Genomic DNA, 6,000 nt, shown 5'->3' on the forward strand with positions numbered 1-6,000 from the left:
AAAGGTAAAGGATCCCTGGATGGTTAAGTCCAGTCAAAGGCAACTATGGGGTGCAGTGCTCATCTCACTTCAGGCCAAGGAAGCCAGTGTTTGTCCACAGACAGCTTTCCAGGTCATATGACCAGCATGACTAAACCACTTCTGGCGCAAAGGAACACCGTGATGGAAGTAAGAGAGCACAGAAACACTGTTTAGCTTCCTGCCACAGCAGTAACTATCTACTTGCACTGGCGTTCTTTCAAACTGCTTAGTTGGCAGGAGCTGGGAGAGAGCAATGGGAACTCACCCCATCGCAGGGATTCAAACCGCCAACCTGATCAGCAGGCCCTAGAGGCTTGGTGATTTAGACCACAGCGCCACCCACATCCGTAATGGACTGGAATGAAGGCTTGTAACAAGGGTAACTGGAAACAAAATGATCCATGTATTTCCAGGTGCAAAGCCACTGGAACTTAGAGGATATTTTTGTAGAGCATAGCTCACCTGACATCAGCACAAATGTCAAAACCACACACACATATAAAAGCACTATAGGATGAAATATAATAGCACTCTGAAACAACCACAATGGTGAACGTTGCACCACAATCATGGGGGGAAATACAACATAGATTTTACCCACTGAGAAAATATATGGAAATTTAATGAGGTGTAATGGGAGGGTTACAGGGTGTGGGTTAGATCATCCAGACACTCAAAAGAGAGATGTACTAATTCCAATTCACATGCCATGACTGGAACTTCTAACCAGCAGTACCAGTAAGTACCAGTAAAAACACTTCAGCTATGTAGCCTGATCTACTTTTCAATAAATCTTTAAAATTATCACTCAAGTACAGTGGTACCTCTGGTTACGAACTTAATTCATTCCAGAGATCCATTCTTAACCTGACACTGTTCTTAACCTGAGGTACCACTTTAGCTAATGGGGTCTCCCTCTGCTGCTGCTGCAACACTGCCATGTGATTTCTGTTCTCATCCTGAGGTAAAGTTCTTAACCCGAAGTACTACTTCTGGGTTAGTGGAGTCTGTAACCTGAAGTGTTTGTAGCCCAAGGAGTATGTAACCGAAGGTACCACTGTACATGAAAAGGAGTTTAACCTAATAATCTAACTACTTGTAATTTAACTATTTGTTACCATCACTCATTACCACATCATATGAAAATTTTCAAAACTAGCCTTTTCTCTAACCAGGCATTCTTAATATTCTCATGTAAGAAGGTTATTTCTGAAAAAGAGATGGATCCAGGCATTGTCATGCTTAGTGAAGATCCACTTAAATTAATAGGACTTAAATTAGTTGTGACTTAAGTCCCATACTTCAGGTCTGGCTCCATTCCAAAAATCTCTTTGTCACACATACAAACACATAAGTGAAATGGCAAAGTCACCAAGTTTAGGCTGATGCATTTATTTTGAAGAGGTGGTGATCAGCCTTATAGACTTTTAAAAATCCAATCTTTCAGTGGAGATTTGATTTAGAGAATATCACCAAGCAGAATAGCTGGAACCTTATTAACAATACATTTGAATAACCAGTAACAGTTTCTCAAAGTAGCATGCTGGGAGAATTTTTAATTAAATCTATGATAACTGTGATTAAATCTAGCTAGGTTTAGATAAAATGTTTCCCATTAAAATATTTTCATTTTATACTTTCCACAAAACAAAGCCAAACACTGCTGTCCTTGGGAACTGAAGTGGGAAACAGCCGCAGAGTGGTTTACATATCTATTTACGCTTTTCAATAACTGCGAGCAATTTGGCAGACGGGGGCAACAGAAAATTCCCACATTTCCCTGAAATTACAGCAAGCTATTTGCACAAATTGCTGTTGTCCTGTACAATTATCATCAATCAGAGGAAAATTAAAAGGGAAACAAATAAAGCAAAAAACCCCAATACCACCCTGACGGGGCTACATCATCCCTGCATCGAACAATTTCTGTTTCCAACAGAGCAATGAAAGAAGTGCCTTGGTCCTTTCGCTCTGGCTCCCCCAGATTGATTGATGGCAGAGGCTTCAAAGTGTTGGGTCTTCCTCTGCCAAATTCAGGGCAGTGATGATGTCCTGCTACAGGGTATGTGATACATCCACTGAGCTTTTACGGAGACTGAACCTGATGTATTTTGCAAGCTGTAAACAAATTTGTGCCATTCAATCTAAGCACAGTGACTTGTACTTGTACAGTGTAAAGATACAAAAAAGGGTGTCTGGATATAATCCATAATCAATCTGTACCATTACCAAGGCTGAAATATAAAGGAAATATGTTGACCTTCTCTAAGTGCATAAGGTAAAGGTAAAGGGACCCCTGACCATTAGGTCCAGTCGTGGCCAACTCTGGGGTTGCGGCGCTCATCTCGCTTTATTGGCCGAGGGAGCCGGCGTACAGCTTCCGGGTCATGTGGCCAGCATGACTAAGCCGCTTCTGGCGAACCAAAGCAGTGCACGGAAACGCCGTTTACCTTCCCACCAGAGCAGTACCTACTTATCTACGTGCACTTGATGTGCTTTCGAACTGCTAGGTTGGCAGGAGCAGGGACCTAGCAAAGGGACCTCACCCCATCGCAGGGATTCGAACCACCGACCTTCTGATCAGCAAGTCCTAGGCTCTGGACTAGCCACCCACATCCTTTCTCTAAGTGCATACCAAAGAGCTAAAACAGGCTTGGGGGTGGGGAAATGCTCTGTTGACTTCGATGAGCAAAAATTGTCTCTAGGTGGCCACTGGCCAGACAGGGAAACTGAAGAAAATTGGGGAGGTGTTGATTCTCAATAACCTTTCAGCCACCAACATGACATAAATGACTAACATCTGTTGCTGCTTGCCCACCCACATCCAAATCAGCCGCATCAATAGCATGAGAGAATATCCAGCGCTCCAGAATCTTCCCTGCCTGGTCCGCTCAGGAGACATGTGAATACAGGAGGATTTAGAAGAAACCTGTCTACAGATGTTGCTGGAACACAGTTTCCATCATCCCTGACCATTGGCCACACTGGCTGAGGTTGATGTGAGCTGGAGTTCAGAGTGGTGGTGTGGTTCAAATCCTCAGTTAGACATTACGCTCACTGGGTGACCTTGGGCCAGTCTCTGTCTCTTAGCCTAACCAACTTCACTGTAAGATGGAAGAAAAGAGCCTTAAAGTTGCCCATCACTGGTTAGCACCCGGGCAGCAGTCAGAGCAGACACACAAGGCACCACAGCCTGTATTTCTATGGAAATTATAAGAATTGTTTTCACATTTGCAGCTAGACGGAAAAACTAGCATATGCACATTCGATTGGTGATGAGTTTGTTTGTTTGTTTGTTTGTTTGTTTGTTTGTTTGTTTGTGTGAATCATAAATGGCCAGCCTAGAAATGGAATTAATCAGCAAGATTTTAATGCTGATTGTAGGACAACAGAAGGAGAAACAAGGCATTTGCTTAAAAGAAACTTACATAAACAAAAGCAGATCTCAAATTGTGTTAAGCATTTAATATGTGGACTGCACAAGTACATTTCATGGAAGTGGAGCTTATTGTCCATAGTTAACCAACATTTGAAATGGTTATTTCATTGCTTTTTCTCTGAATTGTTTTCTGTCCCAGTCAGTTTTTCCTTGCATGCTAAAACTTTCTTTTTAAGAGTGATGGTGATCAATGTCTTCTGTCTTCCTTCAAATCCATTCAGCTAATCATGCCATTCTATTCAACAACACTCTGTGGTCTCAAAGCAGGAGATATCAGAGAAGATATAGGAAACTGTTTTTCTTGAATAAGTGATGGACAATCCATCATTTAACCTTGGTAAGACTATCTTAAATGCAGTGCTTGAATCGTAAACACAGATTGTTGAAATGCATGCTGTTGGCACTGAACTCCCTGTGACCAGAGCAGCTTGAATTAAAATCCGTGTTTTATAATTCATGATTTGTGAATTAATTTTTATTGATTAGCTGGCATGCGCTTTCACCTCCACTTGGTATGTTATCCCCCCCTCCCCCACATCCTGGGATATAGCCTGAAGGCTAGTTAAGGAACTGTTTTACATAAAAATAACTTTTTTATTTTGGCAACTCATTTCCTGACATTCTTGTTCATGCAGTTCCTACATCTTCCCTTCCTCTGGTCTGAAGCTCTTACAAAAGGCAGATACATCTCACATTATGAAAAAAGACAAGTGACAGGCAGCTGCCCCCAAAACATCTCAGTTCAGTTTCTCCTGTCCCCACCTTGGGTTTGGGATGGGGCGATCAGCATCAAACCCACAGCTTTGTCTTAAGCCAGCCTTCCCTAATTTAGTGCTCTCCAGATGTTCTTGCTGGGGATGGTTGTAATTGTAGTCCAAAACATCTGCAGAGGACTAGATTCGGGAAGGTTGTCTTAAATCACAAGCATTTGTTAATGTATGTATATAACACCCTCTGGCATAAAATCAGGGCTGCGCATAGCAATATGGTGGTATTTTAGTAATGCACTGTGTTTTACCAGCACTCCCTGGGAAGAGGGATTGATTGTTAAACCACGCTGGGAATTGTAGCTCCATGAGGGGAACTCTCAGCACCCTTAACAAACTACAACTCCCAGGATTCTTAGAGGGAAGCCATAACCGTTTAAAGTGATATCATAGTGTTTTAAATATATAGTGCAAATGTGGCCTCTGGCTACAACTGGCGGGGGGTGAGGTGGGAATTCAAATCCGCTCATGTTTAAAGGCGAATCTACCTAATTTGCAGCTTATGAAAAGATGTGTGAACAGGAACACAGTCGCCGTTTGAAATTCGCACTGCTCCAGATTTTGCAAAGCACTTGTCCTGTCAACTAATATGTACAAAAAATAAATAAAAATCATACCCTGAAGTAAATTGTCTAGCGTACAAGGCTAGATTGCCCACTAGGTAGCCTAAGCACGGTGCTTAGGGCAGTAGCAAAGCAGGGGAACCCAAAGGAGAGAGAGGGAGAGAAAGTGAGAAAGAGATGTGAAAACTTTTTTAAAAGAAAAAAATGGGATTTGATATTTTTAAAAAAGAAAAAAAATCACCAAAGTAGCCATCAGGGGGGAAATCAGAACCTTGTTACACTTCACACTCTTCCCCAGTTTTTTTGTTCTCTTTTTATTACTTATCCCCACTTTTTATTACTTATCCGCACCTAAACTACATAGTTTCAAAATTATCTTGAACTACATAGATCAAAATAATGCAAGGAAATCAGATCCCGACATGTTGCACATGACACACATGCCCATATGTTTCATCATACATTTAAGTTTTGTGTCATTTTGGAATTTTTAAATTTTATAGTTTAACTTGGTTTTTATTTTGAACTACATGGGGGAAGGGCACCCTAATTTTTCCAGTGCTTAGGGCCCCTAAGGGCCTTAATCCAACCCTGCTGGCATGCATGTGGCGCCCAGGTCCGATCCCGGCATCTCTCTTACATCTCTTGCAGGTACCAGGGATGGGAGAGAAACCTATATATGACTTCGCTTCAAGGCAAGAATGAACATAACCTCAAATAGCTGGTCCATTGATCTGATTCAGTATTAGAAGACGGTGGCAGCTGTGAAAAATGATGCAGATAGTTTCTGAAACAATAAACAATTGCATAGTCTTACATAACCAGAACAGTAGAGGGCAGCTCCACCCAAAGAATAATTGTTTATGGAACAGCAGCTGCTTGCAGCAGATCCAGAGACCTGTTAACCGGGCAAGATTCAGTTTCAGGCTCTTTAATCCTACTGCAATCAATGGGATCAAACAGATCTAGTTTATCAGGACTCATGCAGAGATACTGTGATGGCCTGGGAATCTGATTCAGAGGCTAAACCTGAGGAATCCCAGCCTGCACGGGAGTCCCCGCCTCCAGGGCCAGCTGAGCAGGGCCAGGGGTTTGAATCTGAAGGGCCCTCACCTGTGCCGGATCCTCAGGAGCAGACACCAGCTGAATCCGCTCTGGCTCTGGAGGTGATCAAGGACCCATTGCCTGCAGGTGCTCCTCTCCCAGCCCT

The sequence above is a fragment of the Podarcis raffonei genome, chromosome 4, assembly GCF_027172205.1.
Source record: "Podarcis raffonei isolate rPodRaf1 chromosome 4, rPodRaf1.pri, whole genome shotgun sequence".
Classification (NCBI taxonomy): Eukaryota; Metazoa; Chordata; class Lepidosauria; order Squamata; family Lacertidae; genus Podarcis; species Podarcis raffonei.